The sequence below is a fragment of the Bubalus kerabau genome, chromosome 7 (genome assembly GCF_029407905.1).
Source record: "Bubalus kerabau isolate K-KA32 ecotype Philippines breed swamp buffalo chromosome 7, PCC_UOA_SB_1v2, whole genome shotgun sequence".
NCBI classification, from domain to species: Eukaryota; Metazoa; Chordata; class Mammalia; order Artiodactyla; family Bovidae; genus Bubalus; species Bubalus kerabau.
In genome coordinates this window covers 77,195,697-77,222,909 of record NC_073630.1, presented here as the reverse complement: position 1 = coordinate 77,222,909, position 27,213 = coordinate 77,195,697, and the positions used below count along the sequence as shown (strand labels likewise).

Genomic DNA, 27,213 nt, shown 5'->3' with positions numbered 1-27,213 from the left:
TATCTCTGGTTATCGGTATTTCTCCCAGCAATCTTGAGTCCAGCTTGTGCTTCACCCAGCCTGGCATTTCGCATAATGTACTCTGCATATAAGTTAAATAAGCAGGGTGACAATATACAGCCTTGATGTACTCCTTTCCCAGTTTGGAACCAGTCTGTTTTTCCATGTCCAGTTCTAACTGTTGCTTCTTGACCTGCAAACAAATTTCTCAGGAGGCAGGTCAGGTGGTCTGGTATTCCCATCTCTTTCAGAATTTTCCACAGTTTGTTGTGATCCACACAGTCAAAGGCTTTTGTCAATTATATCCCAATAAAGATGGAATTAATGGATGTATTAATGAATAAGTGAAAAAAATAAAGAGAGAAAGTGGGGGAAGGGGGATGGGGGAAGGGAAGGAGAAAGGCTTGATAAAAACCTCATGGAAAAAAACTCTGAAAGAAATGGAGCACTCCTAAACCTCTTAGAGGGACCCAGAAATGAAAAGGAGCATTGGTATACCAGAAAGATATTTACATTCACAGTTAGCATAAACGGTGAGTAGACTGCAGAACTAGAGGCAATTAATTGTCCAAAAATACTCAAGACAGAAACATAGGCCCATAAGGCAGCACCTGACACCTAATGGAACAAGTTATACCTCAACAGATGCCAGTAAGCCCAGAAACCAGAGAGGTAACCAACCAGACTTTTCTCTTCTATCAACAGCATACTTTCATATTATATGTTTCTCTCAAACTAGGATCACATAGGAGAAAGGGACAAGAGTAAGGGGATTTTTTGTTGACCTGAATGTTTACTCAAAATAGATGGTTTTAAACAAGTGGTTGACCAATCAGGAAAAGGGGAGGGGGGTGGGATGAACTGGGACACTGGAATTGACATATAAATAATATTGATACTATGTATAAAATAGATACCTAATGAGAACGTACAGTATAGTGCAGGAAACTACTCAATGCTCTGCGGTGATCTAATGGAAAGGAAGTCCAAAAAAGAGGGGATATATGTATATGTATAGCTGATTCACTTTGCTGTACAGCAGAAACTAACAGCATTGTAAAGCAACTATACTCCAATAAATTTAAAAATGAGTGGCTAAGCTATTGTGAGTTGATAACATTGATTATATTGTTCACTGATGAGCAGAAATACGCTCCAGTTATTTCAGTCACAAAGAAATAAAGAACAAGATGTTTTTGCAGACCCTCTAATGTAATGGTGAAATGTTTTATTTACTATATTTACAACTTCCCTCCAAGGAAAATAATATTATTCTGACTACAGATGAGACTAAGTTTTCACATAATTAAATAACTTGCCCAGTTTGTATTTTCTGGGATTTGAGATTCACAGTGCTTTCCATTCTGAAGTTTATCTATTATGTTATGGTAACATTTTCAACATGTTCTCCATCCCATCCTTGTACCAGGTTAGATTCCCAAAAAGACCCATATTCTTGTATATACACCATGAACATACATGGCCAGTAGTTTTATTCTTGACTTCTTCCTCAATCCTCATAACTTCTGTCCCCTCAGTCTGTCCTCCAGGTCTAGTCCAAAATCTGAAGCCCTGGACTTCCTACTTATGGCAGAGGGTTCTGCTGCTCTTCAATCATGTTAATCCAATTCCCTGGAATTAGGAATTGAACAATACCTGAGGTCTCCTCAGACAAATTTTTTTCATAACTCACAGTACTGGGCACATTCTTCCCTGACAACCATAACCTGATCAACAGATTCTCACCACTCTGTGCTCTCCCAGTGGGAAACCCAGTCTTAATAATTTTAGCAACTGTGGCTTTTTGTGAACACTCCCTGGTATAGGCAAATGAGCCTCCAATGTTAATTTCTGCAGTTGCCCTAAAATCTCAGTCCACCTTCATTTACAGTCTCTTTCTTCTCTCTCCTAGTACCATTTTCAGAGAAGGCACTGGCACCCCACTCCAGTACTCTTGTCTGGAAAATTCCACAGACAGAGGAGCCTGGTAGGCTACAGTCCATGGTGTCACAAAGAGTCAGACGCAACTGAGCGACTTCACTTTCACTTTTCACTTTCATGCATTGGAGAAGGAAATGGCAACCCACTCCAGTGTTCTTGCCTGGAGAATCCCAGGGACAGGGGAGCCTGGTGGGCTGCCATCTATGGGGTCACACAGAGTTGGACACGACTGAAGCGACTTAGCAGCAGCAGCAGCAGCAGTACCATTCTACCTCGAGAGACTGTCACATCTTATTATTACATTTCTGGTATCTGAAAACACAAATTTGGCAACAAAAACACATACATACACATATGCAATATATATACATATATGAATGGAGGAGCAGTTTGTTGACTGTGTAAGTACAGTAAAAATCCATATGTGTTATAAGGGCATACTGACTTATTTAGTACTAATATACATCCATGGAGAGTTATAATTTTCTGCATTTCTTGAAGTGAAGTGAAGTCACTCAGTCAAGTCTGACTCTTTGTGACTCCATGGACTGTAGCCTACCAGGCTTCTCTGTCCATGGGATTTTCCATGCAACAGTACCGGAGTGGATTGCTTTTTCCTTCTCCAGGGGATCTTCCCAACCCAGGGATCTGTGTTTCTTAAGTTTGTGTAATCATTATGTACTTTTTAACAAGAAATATCTTACGAGACTAGGTTTCAGAGTGTATGTTTTAGAAAGTGTTATGTTGATGAAAAATTACATTAATAAAGTCAGAGGTTTTGAGTTTTATCACTGAGTCTTCAATTATCTGTGCTGGAAGCAAATATGAATGAGTAAGACATGCTACCTTCTACAGACACTTATTGTTCTGCCTCTCAAACATCATTCCTCCACCTTCTTGAAATCACTTCTTGCCTTTCCTTTTGAGAACTATCCTTGTGGGTGGGTGCATGCTCAGTTGCTTCAGTCATGTCTGACTCTCTGTGACCCTATAGACTGTAGCCTGCCAGGCTCTTCTGTCCATGGAATTCTCCAGGAAAGAATACTGAAGTGGGTTTCCATGCCCTCCTCCAAGGGATCTTCCTGACCCAGGGATTGAACCTGCATCTCCTGTATCTCCTGCACTGTAGGTGGATTCTTTACCCAATGAGCTACCTGGGAAGCCCATCCTCACCCAGTTTGGATATGGTCGATTGATTCTAGCCTTGGCTTCAAGGACAGTACCATGAACCAGCTCAGCCAATCAACATATTTAAGCCCACCAGACACAGAAATTGGTTCCGAGTGCTCACATGACTGAAGTCAGGCTGACTCTTAAATTATTTTTGTTGGAATTCTTGGGAAAGAAAAACTCTTTTAACTAAGGTTTCTCAAATTGTAGGATATAAGTCTGAAGCTGCTTGGGGGTACCACCTGGAGAAAGCCAGCCTAAAAATGAAGTCTATCCAAGAAAGCTGAGCCAAAAGTTAAAGTGTCCGTGGACATAATAGTGTCATTGTGTCTAGCTGAGGGCAGACAGAAGCTAGATTTTTCAGTTACATCAGCTATTTTTTTAATCCATTATTAGTAGGGTTTCAGTGACTTTTGACCCAAAGAATCCTGATTAATGCACTGCTCACTAAATAGTCAGCACTGTGCCCCCAGTAATAAATAGCACAGATAGAGTACTTAGGAAAAGTTAATTCATAGCACTTAAGAGAAGTTAATTCACTTTCACGAATCTAGCCTTACATCCTTTATCCTAATTCTGGAGCAAAAAAAAAAAAAGTCACAGAATTAATAAGAAGGAAATCTCTTTCTTCTGCAGTCAAACAAATGAACCCCAACTTCAGGTTTCTGCTTTTTTTCCTTAATTTATTGAGGCCTTACAACTCTCAAAATGCTTTAAATTAAGATCCATTTTGTGAGCCTTGTGAATCATAATTAATCTTTGCAAAGCACCTGGAGATTCTTGGGTGAGAGACCAGATAAAAGACAAAGCAACATTATTAAATAATTTAACCATTATTATTTTTTCAAGGGAAAATACAAGAATGAAAATCTTCAGGGAACAATAATCACAGAGACAATAATGAAGAGATGATTAGAAAGAAGCTCCTTGTACCCGCATAAAAGAAAATCTTTTAAGAGCTTTTGGTGGATGCATGGCTTGGGTTTCATATCCCTTTATTCCCCACAGATCAATCCCTCCTCCTCTTTAGCCCAAACAAACACACACACAGACCCAAGAGGAAGGGCCTTTGTGCACATTTGAATTAACGGTTGTGAGGAGAACGTGTAACAGTTCCTACATAACAATGGAAACGTAGTGTCATGAGACACTTCTCCAAAAAGCAGAGCTGCCTGGCAGAGATGAACATTTTAAAAACAAACAATCAAACAATAGAGAAATCTCATAAATATCAGTTCTGATCACTCATTAGAAACTAGGAGAAAAGGAAATCACTGATTCTAGACAAACTACTTATGGATATATGCAGATATAGAGCATGACTTGTAATTTGGTAAGTAAATGGGTGTTTTCCTAAAAACAAATTTGGGTGAAAAAAAGCTCCCAGCTTGGCAGGTACATCTTTTGCAGCCCCCACAATAGGATTAATTCCTACAGCGCCACATCTCTTCATATAAAGGTCAGACTCAAGCGATAATGATGAAAGGACAGGTCATCTCCTAAGAATTAATGACTGGAGAGAAGGAATTGATGGTCTTTGGCTCTACCTTCAGCCATTAACCCCAGCTGGCCATTAATCCTCAGGAAATGCCCTGTGTCAAGAATGTTATTGCTGTTATAAACTCTAAATGAAGGAAACTGCACAGGCTCAAACATTGGCATAAGAAATTGAACTTAATGAATGATGCATTTTGAAAAGCATACTCTAGATCGTCAGAGAAATAGTTGAGCTACATGTGATTTGGCCGGCTTGCATCCATCGGCTTCTTTTAGTTAGGCTATAAGTAAGACTACAAATGATGCCAAAACTAGGCTCTGAATCTCACCAGTTTTACATGTGAGTGCTGTGATTGATATTCCATTATTGTCAGTGTTCCTGATTAGTGCAATATAATTACAAGGTTTATTGCTTATGTCAGTGAAATTACACAGAGAAGATTAGCAGCTAGCAGAGGGTTTTGCAGACATTTCCAAAGGTCTGTCCGCCCACTGACTAGTTGATGGAGTTGATATTTTGCTCCCCACCAAACTATTTGTAAAAAGGGAGCTGGACTATTCCACATGCCTTTCTGACTGACATTTCCAGAACTATCATCCTTATGCCTGAGGTGATAATTTCCCAAATTGGGTTTGTGTGCTGAAAAGAATAAAAAAAAAAAACCCACAGCTGATCCTTACAGGCTGCTTGAAATGCCATCTCTGCAGGGACTCATCTTGAAGCAGTACTTCCAGAGTGACATGAAAGGATTAAGAGGTAAATAAAGGAATTGGGAAAGCTCCAAAGTCAATTCATTCAAACAGCCACTTGTAGGAAAAACAAAAAATAAAAGTAATACCATGTTGGGATTAACAGTGAGAAGTAAAATTAGTCAAGGCATTGTAAGAGCAGTATTAAACAACAGAAAGAAATATCCTGGACCAAAATGTAAGACGTTAGCTGGAATTGGGAAACAACTCAAAAGTATCCTAACAGACACCATTAAGTGATCTATGCTAAGTGCTAATCTCTGATATGATGCACTTTCAAATCAATAAATCAGACCCACACTGCTCCTTCAGGAAAAAAAAAAAAAAACAGTGATGAATCTGTACATGGAGGAAGTCTCAAATAGACAAAGTTTAAATATCATATTTTATCTAGTGCTTTCTAAATTGCTGTAATTAATAAACTTTAAAGTAAGATGCAAGGTAAGCATTTTTACCCCAACTTTAAAGATGAAGAAGCTGTGAAACAGTTATGACTCGAGACTCCAGAGACAGAAAATGAAAATACCAAAATTTGAACTTAGGACTTTCTAACTCCAAAGTCCATGTCCTTCCCATTGCCTTTCTTTAGAAATGACACCTACACATGAGATTTCATCTTAGTCTAGCCCGTGACTCTTCATGCTGCTGCTGCTGAGTCGCGTCAGTCCTGTCCGACTCTGTGCGACCCCATAGACGGCAGCCCACCAGGCTCCCCCGTCCCTGGGATTCTCCAGGCAAGAACACTGGAGTGGGTTGCCATTTCCTTCTCCAATGCATGAAAGTGAAAAGTGAAAACACCGCTCTAAACTACATCTGCAGTCTCATCTTCCAGAACGTGAGTTCAGTTCATCATCCTGAACATGCTCCAGCCACAGTGACTTTGTGCCGTTCCCTGTCTGCATCCCTGAGCTTCCTCCCATACCCAGTGTCATTGCCTGTAGAGACCAGTGTCCACATGCCTCCTTCTCCACAAAGCCTTTCCCAGTATCCCAGCAAATGTTATCTTTTCACCATCTGACCACTCATGTAGCATTAGGCACTGACCTTTGACAGATTATTTTATATCACACTTATTTGTTTATGGAACATATTCACTATTAAATTATAAGCTTTTTTGAAATAGGAATTCATTATATTTCACCTTTGTTCCTCATCATTGCCATATCTTACAAAATGAATGAATGATGAATGCAAGTAGCTTCTTTTGATTTTCTGATTATTTGGAAGCCCAAAGAAAGACTCAACCTATAAAGCAATCACATACAACCACTCCTAAATCGTTTTTGAAGAATTTTGATTAGAGCATTTGGCCTGAATCTTGCAAGATCAATCCTGGCACATTGACAGGGCCCTGAGTTTCCTGAGACTTAATAACAATGTAATCACTGGTGTAGTCAGTGATATGTATAAAAATGGCACTACAAGAATGACAAGAGGTAAACTTCTGCCAAGAAAACCTCCATAGGTGAACAACTGGATGAATCCATACACATCATAACCTAATAGAACTAAGATCAGATTTGAGTCTAACATTGTATTAATCTTTCTTCTTAAAATATTGCCAGAATGAATCTCAGTCTCTGAAAACCACACTATCATGCAGACACACACCATCACAACTAATTAGTCCAATTGCAGCTCACAGCATGCCGTATGTGGACATTTTCTAAATCATCCCCCTTGCACTGAGGTTTACCGTGGTGACTAATGAAAGCCACTTAAAGAAGCACCTTGCAAACCTCTCCTGGATGATAGAAGGTTGAAATGATAACATTTTCTTTGAGGAGAGAAGCAGTTGCCTTACAGCACTCCTTCAAAATACAATGGATTCAATAAGAGGCCCTATCTTTTGATTTTATAGTGCAAGGTCACAGGCCTTTGGGCCTTTGACGCTATAAACATGTACCTCCAAAACCAACTCTTTCAGAAGTTATATAGGAGACAATCACAAGAAGCATCCGTTTATCTCTCAAGGAGAAAGAAAAGGTTTGTGCAGACTTTGCAGTCATTTTCATGCTATCTTACATGCATGTAACTCAGATAACGCTTCCTTTAAAATGAATTGTTTTCTCTCTCTCTCATCTATAATGCTATGAAGGGGTTTTTTTGTTTGCAAGAGTGCTATTTTCACAATAGTATCTACACAAGGAAGACAGATGGATTATAGAAGCACTTAGCTAAGAGCATAGTAGTTTTGTCATATGCATTTCTTTATCAACAAAAGCACAATTTCTAAGATATACAATGTTTCCACTGATCTAGACAATTTAAACCAAGCATCACAAATTTAGGGGGAAAAAGCAGAATCAAGAGGGAAGGAAGAGGGAGAAGTGGAGGACAGAAAAGGAAAGAGAAGTGGAGGACAGAAGGAGGAGAAGAGAAAGTAGGTGAGAGAGGAAGCAGAAGAGGAACAGAGAAGGAAAGAAAGAAGAGAAAGAAAAAGTAAGGCACTAGACAGAGATCAGTTACTAGCAGCAAGATTGACTTAAACAGCATCAAAGAAAGCAACTCCAGTTCCAAGTTATGCAGCTCACCCTTATTGGATCATAACAACTGAAACATCGAAAATACATGCAAAGATGTTAAAATTACAATTTAATCAGATAACATGGTTGATTATCCTGCATCTATGTATCAGAGGGGAAATGTTAATCGCCAGAGGAAGTAATTTGTCTTATGTGTAACAGGTTAGCAAACTTATTTAAAAACTCAGGTAGCTAACGTTAAACAAAGGAAGGATATGAACATTTCTATATATAATTTGGCAAACTATGTATCTCTGTGTTTTTATTAATAAAAATACATGGGTTTTAGAGGAAGGAGGCTGATAGCAAATTCGAATATTTCTATGAGGGATTTACTAAAGCCAGGCTGGCTATCTGGCTGGGAAAGGAAAATATTTGCAGAAACATTTACATTTTCTGAGAAAGTATCTCATGTCATGTTTCCTGAGCTGCTGATCCACTACCCAGGAATTCTGTTAGAACTGGTTTTCTTTGGTAAAAGAAAGATCTTTCTTCACATCGCATCTCACCCCTCCCTCATATATTGAATCTCCTGCATGAAACATCAGAAGTCAGTCCACTTATTCACAGATTTTCCATGTGGCAGGCAGCATGCTAACCACCAATAATGATGTATGAATTGCAGCACTTATGTCTTTTGGGAGAATAGCAAAAAGAGCCTCATGTTTCCACCATGAGAATTTCATCTTCCTGCACAAGGAACTCTGGTCTTTAAGCAACAGTGTGTGAGTCAGCACCACCCCGCCCCAGGATAGAGCTCCTGCATTACTTGAAGGCTGATCCCTGGAGAAACAAGCCTAGTTCCTTTTTCATCCTGCTTCATAGCAGAAAGGCACGGGGATGCCTCTACTAAGGTTTTCTTAGCCCTCACCCCTTGCTGGAAACAGCGTTTGTGGCATGGTTCGCTGCTTAACAAATACAAACACTGACATTCAGCTCCATTTTCCCATGACTCTGTGTAAATCAAAATTGGGTCATAAACACTGCCTCCTATAAAAAGCAATAGGTCAAGAAAACCATTTCATAACTTAATGTGAAGAAGTAGTCAGACCCACGTTACCATGGCATTTATGAGAAAGGGAGACAGAAAGAAAACAGCATAAAAAGTGTAAGGCAAGATTCTTTTTCAAACTGAAGAGATTCTTGTGCCAATATGTTTTTATAGGAAAATATCTGGTATTCAGATATATTTTTGCCCGACAGAAGGAAGCACTGTCACTTCTCTATGTGAATACTCCCCAGAGAGAGAATGTATCTACTTAAGGGTAATCGTAATTTGTAGGGACAAAGTTCTTACCCTCCAAAAGTTTATCTGGGTGAAATCAGGTTGAAACAAATATCTGAAGGAGCCTTGAAGAGTAAAGTGTATAGGAAAATACCTTTATTTGTAGCTTGCTGAAGCAAAGGCGTACCATGTGATTTGACTAGGTCAAGCTTTGCAAATTGATTAAATGCTTCCAGGGGCCATAAACGAATAATGCAAAGTGAAAAGGGACTTGTAGAGACCCTGGCCTAAAAGGCAGAATGTGTGCCCAAATTCAACTTCATATACCTACATGGATAGTAGATGCTTCACCTGAGGCACTAGTTTAGAATTATTTGAGTACATGATTTTCTGCAGAGGAGGATAAATGGGTTTAAATTTGCAGTCTTTTCTGAACAAGCTGAAAAGTAACCTACTTTTTTTACAGCACACCTTCCTGAGTGGATCTCCATAAGCTCTATGCTATGCTATGCTAAGTCACTTCAGTCGTGTCTGACTCTGTGCGACCCCATAGACGGCAGCCCACCAGGCTCCGCTGTCCCTGGGATTCTCCAGGCAAGAACACTGGAGTGGGTTGCCATTTCCTTCTCCAATGCATGAAAGTGAAAAGTGAAAGTGAAGTCGCTCAGTCGTGTCCGACTCTTAGCGACCCCATGGACTGCAGCCCACCAGGCTCCTCGTCTGGTACCTCTAAAATCCTGGGCTCCCATGAACTTTTTGCACCAGTTTGCTTTCCACCACAGAGAGAAGGTTTTCTCCTGGCATTGCCCCTGCCATCCTACAAGTGTTACAAATACCCAGATCTTAACTACCACTGGGTACCAATATTCCTCAGCTCAGTCTATTAAGGCTGAGCTCACTGTTCTCACTGCAGTCTCATCTCAGGCGGCTGTTTAGATGCATTCTCTGCTGTAGGTAAGACTCCTGGGGCCCCAGCCAGCTGGCACATAAACATGTGACTAGTCTCAGAAGGCACAGACAAGAAGGTATCTATGGATCTGAGTGAAGAGTTTTCTTTCAGTCCTCCTTCTAGACTTTAGGCTACATTTTGGTCCTCATTACAGCCTCCTTAAAACTCTGCTCTGTTGGGTTTCTTTTGTTTTCTAGATATCTTCGTACTTCTTGGTCCTTCTGCGATTCCCTCATGAGATGTTTCTCCGTTAACTACCTCTTGCACCTTATGGTTCCCTAGGGTTCTGTCCTCAGGCCATCGCTATTGTCAAGACTCTCCCCACGTGAAAGGAGGGAAGGAAATGATGAGTCTGTATAAGGGGAAAACATTAGTTTCCAGGAAGACAGAGAGAGGGCTAACGAGAATCAAAGCTTGTAATAGGAAATCTTCCAAATGGTATGAGAAGGAAAGGCATGAGCTTCCTAGATGTAGCACAGCAACTAGGAACATGAAGGCTGTGCATTCCAACATCATTATAAAGTTACAATTATAACATCATAGATTGAGTTCCACTTTACATGCATTTACATGCATTATTACATCATGTAATTGCCAATTCAACTCTACCAGATATTATTCCTGCTTCAACTCAACAGAAAAACCTGAGACTCTTGAGAGGTTAAGAAATTTTACTAAGCCCCTTGGATGCAGAGGTTGAGAGGGATTCATATCATGGCCTGACTACATCCAAAGTTGGTTCTCCACATTATACTGTGACAATATACCTCTGATGGTAAGAATTAATCTTTCTGCCTTAGCAGGTGAAATCTCTGGTGAGTGACATCTCTGAGACTCTAGGGAACTTCATCACTCAGATTTGGGGGAACAGCATTAATAGTTGTGAAGGGAGACAATTATTTCCTTCTCATACAAACTGCCAACATCCATTGTATCATTGAAAAAGTAAGAGAGTTCCAGAAAAACATCTACTTCTGCTTTGTTGACTATGCCAAAGCCTTTGACAGTATAGATCACAACAAACTGTGGAAAATTCTTCAAGAGATAGGAATACTAGATCACTTTACATGCCTCCTGAGAAATCTGTATGCAGTTCAAGAGGCAACAGTTAGAACTGGATGTAGAACAAAAACTGGTTCTAAACCAGGAAAGGAGTACGTCAAGGCTGTATATTGTCACCCTGCTTATTTAATTTATATGCACAGTACATCATGTGAAATAAATCCCAGGCTGGATGAAGCACAAGCTGGACTAAAGATTGCCAGGAGGAATGTCAATAACCTCAGATATGCAGATGACACCACCCTTATGGCAGAAAGCAAAGAAGAACTTATGAGCCTCTTGATGAAAGTGAAAGAGGAGAGTGAAAAAGTTGGCTTAAAACTCAACATTCAGAAAACTAAGATCATGGCATCCAGTCCCATTGCTTCATAGCAAATAGATGAGGAAACAATGGAAACAGTGAGAGACTTTATTTTCTTGGGCTCCAAAATCACTGAAGATGGTGACTGCAGCCAGGAAATTAAAAGACACTTGATCCTTGGAAGAAAAGCTATGACCAACCTAGGCAGCATATTAAAAACCAGAGACATTACTTTGCCGACAAAGGCCTATCTAGTCAAAACTATGGTTTTTCCAGTAGTCATGTATGAATGTGAAAAGTTGGACTATCAAGAAAGCTGAGTGCTGAAGAATTGATGCTTTTTGGTGTTGGAGAAGACTCTTGAGGGTCCCTTGGACTGCAAGGAGATCCAACCAATCAGTCTTAAAGGAAATCAGTCCTGAATATTTATTGGAAGGACTGATGCTGAAGCTGAAACTCCAATACTTTGGCCACCTGATTCAAAGAACTAACTCATTGGAAAAGACCCTGATGCTGGGAAAGATTAAAGGCAGGAGGAGATGGGGACGACAGAGGATGAGATGTTTGGATGGCATCACCCACTCAATGGACATGAGTTTGAACAAGCTCCAGGAGTTGGTGAAGGACAGGGAAGCCTGGCATGCTGCAGTCCATGGGGTCACAAAGAGGTCAGACATGACTGAGCGACTGAACTGAACTGATCCTCTTCTATCTATAGTAAAACATGCCTACTCTACCCCAGTGAAGGGAGTTGATAATAGTGTTAGTCAAAATATAGAAATTTCACTGGACCAGGTTTTAGAAGTGATCTGGTTAACTCTGCTTTATAATTTGACAAATTCTGATTACTTTTTTCTTTTGTACTCCTGTTCCCACGTGATAAATGTATCTGAGAATGGTCTACTATTAAGATATGGGCAAAAGTTACAGAAACTTGACCCTAAGCAAGCAATATCAGCTGGCCCAAGAGAGAACTTTGTCTAGACTTGGGTATTGTTTCTCACACATATAGATTTTTGGTGGGAAACCTCCAAGAGAGATGGAAGGTGATAAAAAGTCCAAGGAATGCCTAAGAATGTTAATGCTGTATTAACTTTTATTTTTAAATGGTGGCCTGAGTTTATATATATCAAAAGAAAGAAAGCTAGCCAAAGCTGACAGTGAAGAGCAATTCTAAGCTGTTTCATTATGGATTTTCATAATATAAACCTGATGCTTAGATCAGGAATAAGCAAGCTGTTTAAGAGCACCTCCCGACACTTCGGTGTAACCACAGTGCTTCTCCTTTCCATGAGCACTCTCCCCTGTGGTGCCTCTCTTCATAGGAAACCGCTCCTTGCTTCCCCTCTTAACAGGGAAGAAAGAAAGCTTGGCAGGTGGTGGTGGTTTTTACTGTCTCCTCTGGCTGCCCCAGAGCCAGCAAGGGCCTGCTGAGTTTCCTGCACAATCACCAATTACTATTACCCAGCCCTGAGGCAGACTGAGATGCAGAGGAACCTGGGGAAGGACACACAATGTTTCTGCTGCAGCAGCCAGGAGCTGTGTTTACCTGGGGGAGAGACTCACCGAAGGAACAAGTTTAGGGCAAGAGTGCATCCAGCCTGGGACAAGGACAGCACAGATTGCCATGCGCAGCGGGCCGTCTACAGCCAGAGTTCCAGCACTGCACTGATAGGTCCAGACTGTCATCACAAAAGAACAGCTCTTTTGAAAATTATAACATGTACAACACCAAGAAAAAGGCTTCTTGAAAACAGAATTATGTAAGAACTCTTGTTACCTGGTTTTAGCTGCTTTAGCACTATAGTTTTGATAGCTAGGTAGGAGTCATAATTTCCAGATATCTACATGTAACCCAGGGCTTCCCAGCTACCACAGGAGTAAAGAACCTGCCTGCCAATGCAGGAAACACAAGAGACATGGGTTCCATCCCTGGGTTGGGAAGATCCCTGAAGTAGAAAATGGCAATCTACTCCAGTATCCTTACCTGGAAATCCCATGAACAGAGGAGCCTGGTGGGCTACAGCCCATGGGGTTGCAAAGAGTCAGACACAGCTGAGCACAGCTCCATCACCACTACATGTAACCCACGATGTTAAACTGGCAGTTTTAACTAACCAAGAAATAACTAATAGAAAAACTCAATTTTCAGAGTTGATTAGAAATTCTAGCTCCTAAACCATGGCTATGTTTTTCATCTTAAACTGATCACAGCATTTTATATTATCTAAGAATATTCAGAATAACACTAGAACTGCCTGAAATCTCATCTAGAAGCCCGGCAAGAATTTCCGCACTGAATACACTGTAGAGAAGCAGAAGAAATTAACACAAACAAACAACTGACTTTGACTATCTTCTACAAGTTCTCTTTGGTCTAGGTATTAGCTGTCCTCATAAAACAACATCTGAAAGAGTTCCTTGATTCAGAACTTTATTTGGATGACAAATGATATTGATTTTCTATGTGTTGAAAATTACTTAGGAAAAGGAAATGAGAATTGGATTCAGTTTGCTGAATCTCCAAACCAACATATAGATGAGCTGTATGGACTGAATAAAGGATATTCAATGAAATCTGACATCAATCTCCAATTCACCCTCGTAGGGAAGACATGCCTTAATCCACAAGTTGAAAGATGTAAATTGGCTTCATCCTGGGTCCTCTCCTCCATGTCACAGATTGACATTATCTAGTAGAAGCACCAGTAATGATCTGTACTGGAAGCTCTGCTTCTTGGTTCTGGTTTCCTATGTCTCACTTCCCTTATATACTTGACTGAGCAAATTTTAAAACAGTCTTTGTCAAACACTTGTGGGAAAAAAATGCATTTTTTTTTTCCATCCAATACTCTGCAAAAGGCAAATTAGGGCTGCTGTTTCTATAGCCCCGGGCAACCTGTACTGAGAAGTGAGTTCATTTAGCTATAGTCACCTTGCCAGTGCATTCTGTCTGTGGGGTCAGTACACTTCTCCACGTTATGAGAAGGGAAAGCAAGCTTCAAACACATTTTTTTCAGAAATAATCACTTCTTTGTTTCGAATGAAATATTAGAATACATCTCCCACTATGCTAAAATATGGATACCATGATCATTTCTACCCAATAAGTAAGCCCCTGGCAGAAGTTTAACTCAGAAGAATTTCAAGAGACTGTTCATTCAATAGCTCTCTATACAGTATCATTATTTATATTTATTTAAATAACTGTGAAAACTCAAATGGCAAGCAGCTACATACAAAAAAAAATGTTATCGTTTCACAGAATATATGATATCAAAGAGTTGCTGGAAGTTCAAAGTTAGGGAATATGGAAAATTTGAAATGTAAACACATGGGAAATTTTACTTCAGCAGGCCTTTTGAAAATATATTAAAAACTGTCTCTAAATATTAAAACACAGGCTGCTGGTAAGATTGCATTTAATGACATTTGTTAGTGACATGCTGTACATTGCTATCCAGAAAGAATAGGAAAATTCAACTATTTCCCAACTGATTTACTATAACACAAAAAAGGAGAATAATTTGGTCATTAATCAATAATTAATTTTAAAAATACCACTTGTGCAAATGGAGCCTGAATATCAGAACCTTGTGGTATTTTATATGTACTACTCTGATAAGACTCTCAGTGTCTAAACAAAGTCAATGAGATCAATTAATAACGTCCCCTTTCTACTTCTAATAATTATACTCGATAACTTCTAAAGCCTTCCTCTGCATCAGAAACATGCTAAATGCTTAAAAATGTTGCTATATTTAATTTTTCCAAACACCCAAGAAAGTAAGGCTCTCAAATTCACACAACCAGACAAGGTCAAAATCCCTAAAGATCTCTCCTTTTCCCCTAAATCCTGGTCAAGGGCAGCCCAGTTCATTCCTAAAATTTAGTAAACCTCTTGGGAAAAAAAGAGGCATTCATTTATTTTTAAAGAAAGCAATTATGTCTCCAAAGGAAAATTAATTACCCTCTAAGTACCACCATCTGTTTTAACATTTTCAAGCCTAAACTTTGAGGGGAGACACAGTAACATTAAAACGACCCTAATAGTAGAGCCCAAATGACCTTTGTCATTAAGGAGGCAGAACAGAATCATCCAGCACCAAGAAATTTAATATGAAAATGATGTTGTATGAGGGCTCAGGAAGCTGCTTCCAGAGTCGATGAAAAGATCTCCCAATACACAAAATAGCTGCATTTGTATCTATGGGAGATCAAAATACTGCAGAGTTGAAAGGCCTACATATGCCAAGATACTACAGAGATGTCCCAATCAGAAAGGAATAGTCATAATGACAAAGATTCCAGAAAAGTAATTTGTCAGAGGTTTTCATTTCATAGGAAAAAAGCTTACTTACAAACTTTCATTATGCGTTTACTATATGTAGTTATGCTAGTTAGAGGGAGACAACGGTAAACAAGAAAGCAATCCTGGCCCTAAAAAGTGTGCTGAAATATACTAAGAAATAATGTATTTATAGAGGATAAGCACAGTAGAACTTTCTGAAGTGACAGAAATGGTCTATCTTGATAATGGGTATGTGCACTCATGCAAAGGTTTACTCCTCCAGTGGTCTGGCCAAGTAATTAAGAAACTACATTCTATGCATTCTGTGCTATACTAAGTCACTTCAGTCATGTCTGACTCTTTGCAACCCTATGGACTATAGCCCACGAGGCTTCTCTGTCCTTGGATTTCCCAGGCAAGAATACTGGAGTGGGTTGCCATGGCGTTCTCCAGGGGATCTTCCTGACCCATGGATCGAACCTGTGTCTCTTAAGTCTCCTGCATTGGCAGGTGGATTCTTTATCACTAGTGCCACCTGGGAAGCCCTCTGTGCATTGGTGGCTTGAACAAATGAGTAAATATATTTAAAGAAAATGGGAGTCAGGTGTGTCATTGTTGGAGAAGGAAGTTATAAATAAAAAGAGGGAAAGAAGAAGAAAGTACCACTGAAAGTTCCAAAGTTTAAACAATAAGTGATGTTCAAAAAGTCCTGACCCTCAGGTCAGATTTACCTTCCCTATGTGTTGCTTGAAGCTCACAGTGTTGGTATCACAGCATATTTTGTTTGCTTGCTTGCTTTTATTAATTGGCAATGCATTTTAAAGTGAACATTTCATTTGAGCTGAGCAGCAGAGCCTGGGTTTCCATTTGCAAAGGAAAGCATGGTGCCCCCAGCCTGTGTGCTGCACTCAGCATGGATTCTGTTTGTAGACAGGCCAGGTGTTCTCTACTTGGATCTGTTCTCTACAGAACTAAACTCCCTTTTTAATTTGTGTTATTTTCCTGTCTTTAGTAAGTAGTTTGGTTGGCAACCCCTAGGAAAAGCTTAAAAATTGCTACATAGTTAAAACTTAGTTACATGAGCAAATTTCTCTCAAAATGAGATGATGATGAGAGAATAGTTATCAACCAAGACAAGAGAGGGAGGAAACCAACATAAAATATGTCTTTGGTGTTGCTATTTAGTCACTAAAACGAGACCAACTCTTTTGCGACCTGATGGACTGTAGCCCGCCACACACCTCTGTCCATGGGATTTCTCAGGCAAGAATACTGGAGTGAGTTGCCATTTCTTCCTCCAGTGTATCTTGGCAACCCAGGGATTGAACCCAAGTCTCTAGTGTCTCCTGCATTGGCAGGCAGATTCTTCACCACTGAGTCACCAGGGAAGTCCATAAGTTTTTTTTATGTGCTACCCATAACAAAGAAGGTTAATACCATAGGAAAAGAATTTTTGTCACTCAACTAATTCTAATTTCCTAAGTGAAAAAGATTTATAATATAGTCACCTTGCTTCTTCTGCTCTTTAAGGATCAATAGGGATAGAGTCTGTGACATCTCACTTAAAATTCCCCAGAGAAGGGCCACTTGCTCACTGAGAGAGCTAACTTTTTTTAAAGTTCCCACTTCTCTGCCGTCAAACCAGAAAGTCCCTTTCCATACTCACCTTGGAATAAATGTGCTACTAAGAGATAGAAGAAAGGATGATTTTAAACCACAAGGGTTCTAAGAAGGAAAAATCCTAATAAAGAAAAAATGAAATGGCAGGACAGTCTTTGTGTTTCTAAATGAATCATGTCTTTTTCTTTTGCCTGAATAACTAGATGGGTTTCAGATATGCAAAGGAGATTTGGGGTAGGGAGACTGAAGAGAGTTGTGCTATATAATTGACTGAGAATTCTGAATTCCCAGAGGCAATTCAGAAGAAGAAGAATAGAAGTGGGCCCCTCATTAGGCAGTGTGGCCAGTGATAATGACTTGCAGTGAATTAAGAGCAAGGATGACTAACTTCTGGGCTTCCCTGGTGGCTCAGATGGTAAAGAATCTGCCTGCAATGCAGGAGATCCAAGCTTGATCCCTGGGTAGGGAAGATCCCCTGGAGAAGGGAGTGCCCACCCACTTCAGTATTCTTGCCTAGAGAATTCCATAGACAGAGGAACCTGGCCAGCTATAGTCCACAGGGTTGCAAAGAGTCAGACATGACTAAGCGACTAACAACGACTGACTAACTTCCAATAATATACTTTCAATAACTTCGTTCTATTGTGTACAAATCTCTGGTATCTGCGGGTGCCTCGATAAAGGTACCAAGAAGGGGCTATGTATCAATTAGGGTTAGTGGCAACAATGACAGATCAGAGATAAAGGAACAAGTATAAGACAAGAGCTAATGACGAGAAGGCAACAGAGGCAGGACACTGCAGTCAGGTGACCATCAAAGCATAAGCCTTTGGGGAAATGACAGAAGTCTTTGGAAAAGCAAAAGACTCCATAGGAGGAAGAATGAGGACATGAGCTAGTCTTGCCTAAATCCTTAGGGGCAGAGTGAAACTAGTTCACATCTTGGTTACAAATTTATTACTCACTCTGCAACTGGTAGAACAAATGACTTACGAGCCTTATCAAGACTTGAGATTTCCTTCAATTCTAAGCATCTGCTTTCAAACATCTCTATGTATCCTTCTATTTTTAAGCCTGAGTAGTTGGAAATCAAGCACAATTGTAAATCTCTAATGACCTACCACATTTTATATTATCATTCAGCCGATCCAATCACTTCAATATGAACCCATCACTAAGCCTCGAGAGGCTCATATTAATGCAATTAAGTAGTTAATTTTTCTAGGATGTGCACAGCTGTGGCCATTAATAATCTAATAGCCCTCATACTGCAGTGCTTGGGAAAAATCAAAGCAGCAATATCTAAAAAAAATGTCAAGGAACTAAAAACTGAAAACACAGAGAAAAATGCCACCAGCTGTAGACAGTAAAATCTATTCTACCTGACTAGCTACATGTCAAAGAATCAATGCCTGTCCTGAGAGATGAACATGAACTAGTGCATGAAGAGCTGCATGCTCAAGATTATTAAGATTGCTAAGTGATAATTCACAAAACACTGAACCCAGAGTTACAGTCTTGCTCTCCTCCCAACATTCAGTTCAGGGAAAAGGACTTTGTCCTTGACTTCCAAGTTCAAATCTCTACTTCCTCCCTCTGTACTTGCATCCAGCAGCATTTCACTTTCCTAACGTGTACATCTGTTCGATAATTATTTACAGAATGTCTACCATAAAACAGATACTATGTTAAGATACAATAGTAATGCAATCACCAAACATTATCCCTGGCTTCAAGGAGCTTACAGACTAGTGGTAAATAGTCAATTAATAGTTCAGAGTGCTCTGATAGTGACAAGGGAATAAAAGTCATTTCAGAAAGAGGGATTGATATAGAGCACCTATCTGCATTTTATTTTCATTCTTGTACTGAACCGTATGACCCATATGAACAAAGGTGATAGCAGGGGACAAAGCTAGAGAGGAAACCATGAACTTTATCACTGAGGGTTCTGAATATGAAGCCAAGAAGAGACTGCTTTAGAGTAAGAATTCACGGGAAGTTGGCAGAGTATAGAAGGGACAAAACCAGTTACAAGGTGATCAAATAAAAGAATTACAAAGGGAACTAACGTAGTAGAATGGCAATGGAAATAAATGGACAGATAAATAGCAAGATTTGACTGATTGGATGGAAGGGCAAGACATTATAGGAAAAATAAAAGATTATAAGCAGTTTAGTTGTTTGAATAAGTAAAGATGCCATTTGCTGAGCTATGGAAGGAGAAGCAGACTCAGAAGTAAGGAGGGAGTGGGAGATGAGGAGAGAATTAGAGGTACATGACATTGAACTAGAAATGTCCTATAGGCAGCAGGATGTCTTATTCACTAGGGCCATTTTCATAAAAGGTGGCAGATGTCAATCAAGCTTTAACCAAGAGTGAACCTCACTGTAAATGTACTGGGATGGGATGTAACTGTACCTCAGCAAATAGATGATCAGAGACCTAACACCTCAGGACACTGGACATTTCTCTCATTTATTTTCTTAACTTTTAAAAACCTATTTAGTTTGGGATATAACTCGTATAAGAATAAATTTCATAATATCTGACTTACAGACTGTCCATCTCTACATATACAGTCTATATGAGAGTATACACAGTTGCCTGCAAATCCCAAACTTTGAACCCTACAATTAGAGGATGTCTAAACTATTTAATAAGTTGGGCCAACTGATAATATAGGGCCCTATGTGACACTAGATGCATTCGAGACAACCACCACCCTAACTTCAGCCCCGGATCTCAAAGAGAGGCTGCCCTGACTCTCAGTCTCAAATCCAAACATCTCAGGACATAAATTTATGGTCCAAGCTTGAGTGAAACACTCATCCCTGGAAATACTGGCTGTGGAACCTGGAAAGGTCACACAGTAATACAACTTCAACATACAGTTAGAAAGGGAGAGTCATTCCTGAAAACTGGATCCTTTGCAGAAAACCCCTTAGATGCTTACTACAGATATCTAAGTCTGTGCTAAGGAGAAAGGTCTGCTTTTGGAGGCATCAGTATATGGATGGAAATGATACCATGAGAGAAGACCGAGATCATTCAGAGAAAATGTGTATAGAAGGACTAGAAGGCCAAAAGAGGTTTAATGGGGAGAGAAAAGGGTGACTTGATGGAGACTAAAAAAGAATGACTAAAGGGGTAGGAGGTAGACCAGAAGAATAAAAGCACTTTCATTAAAGAATATGTTGTTAAGCCGGTGGATAAAAGGGATTCAAGATGGTGAAGCTCTGTGTAAAATGTTGCAGAGAAGTCAAACGTCTGGGAATGAGCAAGAAGAGATCTTTGCAAGCTAAAACAAGAGCAGTTTCACTAGCATTGCAGGGACATGAGCAAGATTGTTGAGGGTGGAGGTGTGAGTGGAAAGTGAGAAAGTGTTGACAGCATGTTACTGTCGTACCTCAGAGGCAACTGGAAGCTCCTAATGTACATAACAGCATTTTTGTGTATGTAGATATATGACTAGTGAAATTTGTCACAGCTCTGTGATTGCTTTTATTTACAGTCTTTGACACCTTGAATCATGAATTCTGGTTCTATACCATGTTTTATGCAAATGAGAACTTCTTGGGCTTATGTTCATCATGAATATAGATTTTTTTTTCCCCATCAAAGCAATATAAACTATGGAAAAAGTATATAAGCACCATGTGTAGTAAAATCATAAAATGTCCATTAAAATAATCATACCTTATATTACTATAGTATATTACAGTTCTCTATGCATTTTGACTGTTATACCTCATTTTATAAACTGTTTCTAAGTGGTCAAGAACTCTTCCTTCTAAGCAACCTAAATTAAGCCAAATACCATGAGGCATTCCTCCAATAACCAGCCCACCAACAAGATAAGATGCCTAAACACACAACAGTTATTGAGGGCTAGAATTTGATACAAACCACTTATTGAAATGGAGGATGACATTTTCTCAGGTAACAAACTTCTGTTTCTATGCAACAAGTCAAACAGACCAAAATGATCCTCTGGGGTTTTTTAAATTCAGAATTTAACTCCTCAAAATTGTTTATGGCCTGGTAATTTTAAACTTCATAACCCCTTTTCATTTTCTCAAGACCGCAGGATCAAATTTCTCCAACAATTTTCAGCTAAAATGATACACATATGGAATAAGCAGAGACCAAGCTGAAAAATTAAATACTCCCCAGTGCATCAAGCAAAGTCCAGTTTACCCAAATCCAGAATATCCAAAACTCCTAATGTAAGCCTGAAAACATTCTGAGACTGGCAGGTGAGAAGTTATGAATAACTGGAAAAATGCTTTCTCAAAAGTCACAGGAAATCCTATCAACTCAGAACAATTCATTTATCTATTTACTCCATGCCTAATAAGCAAATGCTCAGAGGCTCAATTCTCTACTGCTTCAAAGATGATGGTATCCACAGTAAGAGAAACTTCTGCCTAAAGGAAGTTCTTTCAGTAGCAACTAACTTTTCTGGACCACTAAGTTGTGTTGTTGTTAACCCTAACGTAATAGGTTAGAGACTTTTTGCATGCATGCCTGGTCAGTCGTGTTCAACTCTTTGCAACCCCGTAGACTGTAGCCCACCAGGCTCTTCTATCCATAGAATTTTCTAGGCAAGAATATTGGAGTGGGTTGCCATTTCTTACTCCATTAGATCTTCCCAACCCAGGGATCAAACCTGCATCTTTTGTGTCTCCTGCATTGGCAGTATTCTTTGCCACTGGGTCGCTTAGTACTTGACAATAAAAATAGCATTGTCTCCTGCATTGGCAGTATTCTTTGCCACTGGGTCACTTAGTACTTGACAATAAAAATAGCATTGTCTTAATATCAAAAATATTGATATTTCTTGAGAGAGAACTATCTCATGCAAATGAGAGAAATATCTCATGAGAAGTTCTCATTATGCCTCTGGGACACAGTCTGGAGAACAGAGCAATACTGACATCTCCAGAGATTGAAAGTATGTATACCATTCAGAAAAAAATAAAAATAATTCTGTTAACTTCAATACATCATGTGGCCTTGACTCAAAGTTGGACTAACTCCAAAGCTGCTAGTGCTCAGCAGGCTTTGTGTTATACTATCTTTTTTGCTGTTGTTCCTCAAAGCAACTAACTTTCAGTAGCAACTAACTTTTCTGGACCACTAAGTTGTGTTGTTGGGAGAAATATCAATAACCTCAGATATGCAGATGACACCACCCTTATGGCAGAAAGTGAAGAGGACCTAAAAAGCCTCTTGATGAAAGTGAAAGAGGAGAGTGAAAAAGTTGACTTAAAGCTCAACATTCAGAAAATGAAGATCATGGCATCTGGTCCCATCACTTCATGGGAAATAGATGGGGAAACAGTGTCAGACTTTATTTTTCTGGGCTCCAAAATCACTGCAGATGGTGACTGCAGCCATGAAATTAAAAGACGCTTACTCCTTAAAAGGAAAGTTATGACCAACCTAGATAGCATATTCAAAAGCAGAGACATTACTTTGCCAGCAAAGTTTCGTCTAGTCAAGGCTATGGTTTTTCCTGTGGTCATGTATGGATGTGAAAGTTGGACTGTGAAGAAGGCTGAGCGCTGAAGAATTGATGCTTTTGAACTGTGGTGTTGGAGAAGACTCCTGAGAGTCCCTTGGACTGCAAGGAGATCCAACCAGTCCATTCTGAAGAAGATCAGCCCTGGGATTTCTTTGGAAGGAATGATGCTAAAGCTGAAACTCCAGTACTTAGGCCACCTCACGCGAGGAGTTGACTCATTGGAAAAGACTCTGATGCTGGGAGGGATTGCGGGCAAGAGGAGAAGGGGACGACAGAGGATGAGATGGCTGGATGGCATCACTGACTCGATGGACATGAGTCTGAGTGAACTCCGGGAGTTGGTGATGGACAGGGAGGCGTGGCGTGCTGCGATTCATGGGGTTGCAAAGAGTCGGACACAACTGAGCTACTGATCTGATCTGATCTGATCTGATATACAGTCTCGTATTAAGTAGTAGCTGATTTAAATCCAGATTATTAATTAGTCTGAGATCAATTTTGTTTGAGGTATTAGATCTTAGAAAGAATTACAGTCTCAACCAAGTCAAGTCCCTTGAAGTAGATGTGATTAAAAGTGCATCACTGTGTGTGTGTGTGTGTGTGTGTGTTAGTTGCTCAGTCATGTCCGACTCATTGTGATCAGATTAACTGTAAGCCACCAGGTCCTCTGTCCATGGAATTCTCCAACCAAGCATACTGGAGTGGGTAGCCTCTCTCTTTTCCAGGAGATCTTCCCAACTCAGGGATCAAGCCCAGTTCTTCTGTATTGCAGGCAGATTCTTTACTGCTTGAGCCACCAGGGAAGCCCAGTGCATCACTGAGGTAACAGGAAAATATTTCTAATCATCAGGTGCAGAGGTTTAAGCATATACTCAACAGGTAGAATTAGGCCTTGGGCATAAGTAAAACATTGCAGAATTAAATATTATTCCGCTTTGAGGAACAACAGCAAAAAAGATAGTGTAACACAAAGGCTGCTGAGCACTTGCATCTTTGGAGTTAATCCAACTTTGAGTCAGGGCCACATGATGTATTGAAGTAAACAGAATCATTTTTATTTTTTTCTGAATGGTATACATACTTTCAATCTCTGGAGATGTCCAGTATTCCTCTGTTCTCCAGACTGTGTCCCAGAGGCATAAACAATTCAGATAAATTACTTCATTGATGTTCAAGATAACAACCACTGTAGATTTATTTTAGCAGAGATGATAATTACATCTCAATTTATGTTAAGACTAGTGTCCCTAAGAACCTATATGGTTTGCATCATAGGTTTTCCATCTTTGCAGTTCTTTGGCATTGCTAATATTGTGAATGCTTAACACTTGACACATCCACAAGGTTCTGAGCAGTGCTGAAAAAATATAGTCAATCCTGAAGGGAAGAAATAGTGACATAAGTACAAGGTTAGTTGAGTTTTTCCTAGTGAACACACAGAGGTTTATATATAGGCATAAGCCCTAACTCCCTACATTAAGGGGGAAAAAAATGGGCTATGGTGTGACCTTGTAGCTGGGGCTAGGATGAGAGGAAAAGAGAGGAGGAAACAAATGAGGAAAAGTTCTTCCAAAGAGTGGCCTGGAGGAGCTCTGCAAATACATAAACGAGGAGTGTGCACTGGGAGAAGGCAATGGCACCCCACTCCAGTACTCTTGCCTGGAAAATCCCATGGAGGAGGAGCCTGGTGGGCTGCAGTCCATGGGGTCGCGAAGAGTCAGACACGACTGAAGTGACGGCAGCAGCAGCAGTGCACTGAGATAACTGTCAGGAGGATTCACAGAAGACCTGCATTTGCTCCCGCTGAACCAGGTCAGCAAAGACATGGAGCTAGGGAAACTTCAGAGAAGAGCAAGAACTCTACATGGGTTGCTGTGGAAGGTGATAAAGTATCTTCTCAGTGGATTATCAGCAAATCACTACCAGATTTCAAAGATCCTAGAATGACTGTGATTCATAAGCAATGGGGAGCCAATGAGTACTTTTAAGCAGAGGATCATAGCTTAGTTCCACCAAGGGAGTTGTGGATGGTAAAAGATCATGGAAGGAGCAGATTTGAAGGTCAAAAGAAGTTCACTTTAGGATGTGCTAAATTACAGATGGTTTTTAAGGGCTATGTGACACCCTTATGCCTTTATGAAAAATATTCTGAATTAAGAGCTTCTAAGATTTTCAGCCATTAGCTTCTACCAGGGGAAAATGTAATCTCTGGTTCTGATCTACTTGAAGCTTAGTTTTTCAGTCTGCTCAAGCAAAAATCAACTCAACTGAAAGAGGAAAAATATGATAAAGTGGCTACTTGGCTGAACTGACCAATCAATTAATTCTAAACAGTCAACCAAGCAGTACCATGCAATCTAGAGACGTATCTCTTCAAGACTTTAAAGGAAGAAGAGTCAAGACCTGGTCCTCCAAGGTTACTCTTCTAAAGGATGAAATAATGCTTTTATCAAACAATTAGATCTCTCAGCAAAATCAATTACTGATGGTATCCCAGATTCCTGGGAGAATCACATCATAAAAGGCAGTTCTTTGTAAGTTGTCAAGGGCAAGGACAGAGCGGTTTAAAATCTTTTGATAACCACAGTGGTCATTAATGCATGCTTTACAAAATGAAATTCTTTGATCTTTATATTTTCTGAGGAAATGAAAATTTATAGCAAAGAGATTATCTATTTTTTAGGATGAATACATTCATTTAATGATTCATAAGAGATTCCAGTATTGTTTTTCAAAAGGTATGGTAGCATGAGTGATTCTTCAGTCTTATATTTCCTTTTTCATATAAGTAAAAAGGTTTTGAAAGAACACATTTCCAAATACAAAATTCTGATTGTCAGGTTGAGGAGACGGTTTCCTGTGATTTTAGAAACACTGAGCACTTGTGGGATACATGAAACTCCAAATTCCTTCATTGTAAGAAAATATTTCTTTCCTATGAATATAAAGCCAGTTTCTGATACAACCTTATGATCTTCCTTATTTTTTGTACAAACCTGAACTTTTAGGTATAAGAGATTATCTTCCATTTTCTTTTGTCTTGATAACTGAAAGGGGAAATCATGCTTTAATTGAATAAGTGATTCCCAGTTGGAAGAAATGCCTTGTTCTGCTGAAACTTGCTGTGGATTTGGTGTCAGATCCTACAGCTCCAAAAAGAAATTTCTCCTCTAATTAATAATTTCCATCTCAAAACTAGAAAATATTGGTAGTTTTTTTAAGTCACATCTAAGCCATTTAAACCAACTTAAAGTTGTTCAAAAATTGATGCTTCAGAAAGAAAATGGAAAGAATTAGGTTTAACAATGTAAGAAGGGTTTCAAATCAAAGTGTTTTGTTTTAGCCAACAGAAAACTTTTTAAAAAAGGAATATTAATATCTTTAAGCAATTCTTAGACTCTATTGTTCACCAAGCCTTCCATAGGCTCAAACAATACTTATGTTATACTCAGCCACTTCATGTATACTTTTATTTAATGCCTATTTCCAAAGGCATTTCTGCTTCTGAGGTGGCTCTCAATATTAAATGTTAGAGCCAATTTAATCCAAATGATCTATTCTCTAAAAGTTTATTTCACGATACCGATTATCTTAGTACTAAAAGAGAAGTAATACAATAAAAGATTGAGCTGTATTTTTAAGTTACATTATTCAGTTCAGTTCAGTTGAGCCACTCAGTTGTGTCCAACTCTTTGTGACCCCATGAATTGCAGCACGCCAGGCCTCCTGTCCATCACCAACTCCCGGAGTTCACTCAAACTCATGTCCATTGAGTTAGTGATGCCATCCAGCCATCTCATCTTCTGTTGTCCCCTTTTCCTCCTGTTCCTAATCCCTCCTAGCATCAGAGTCTTTTCCAATGAGTCAATTCTTCGCATAAGGTAGCCAAAGTACTGGAGTTTCAGCTTTACCATCAGTCCTTCTAAAGAACACCCAGGACTGATCTCCTTTAGAATCAACTGGCTGTATCTCCTTGCAATCCAAGGGACTCTCAAGAGTCTTCTTCCAACACCACAGTTCAAAAGCATCAATTCTTCAGGGCTCAGCTTTTTTCACAGTCCAACTTTCATATCCAACGTGACCACTGGAAAAACCATAGCCTTGACTAGACGGACCTTTGTTGGCAAAGTAATGTCTCTGCTTTTCAATATGCTATCTAGGTTGGTCATAACTTTCCTTCCAAGGAGTAAGCGTCTTTTAATTTCATGGCTGCAATCACCATCTGCAGTGATTTTGGAGCCCCCAAAAATAAAGTCTGACACTGTTTCCACTGTTTCCCCATCTATTTCCCACGAAGTGATGGGAGCAGATGCCATGATCTTAGTTTTCTGAATGTTGAGCTTTAAGCCAA

At 39.6% G+C, this 27,213-nt stretch overlaps 1 long non-coding RNA gene across 1 annotated transcript in view; it reads right to left on the bottom strand.

The window, feature by feature from the left end:
- LOC129657246 (uncharacterized) overlaps positions 1–17,308 on the bottom strand; it is a 36,515-nt gene extending 19,207 nt beyond the window's left edge. Inside the window, exon 1 of the long non-coding RNA XR_008716636.1 lies at positions 17,220–17,308. This is a non-coding gene — a long non-coding RNA (uncharacterized LOC129657246). The remainder of the gene's footprint in view (positions 1–17,219) is intronic.
- Positions 17,309–27,213: the final 9,905 nt, after the last annotated feature.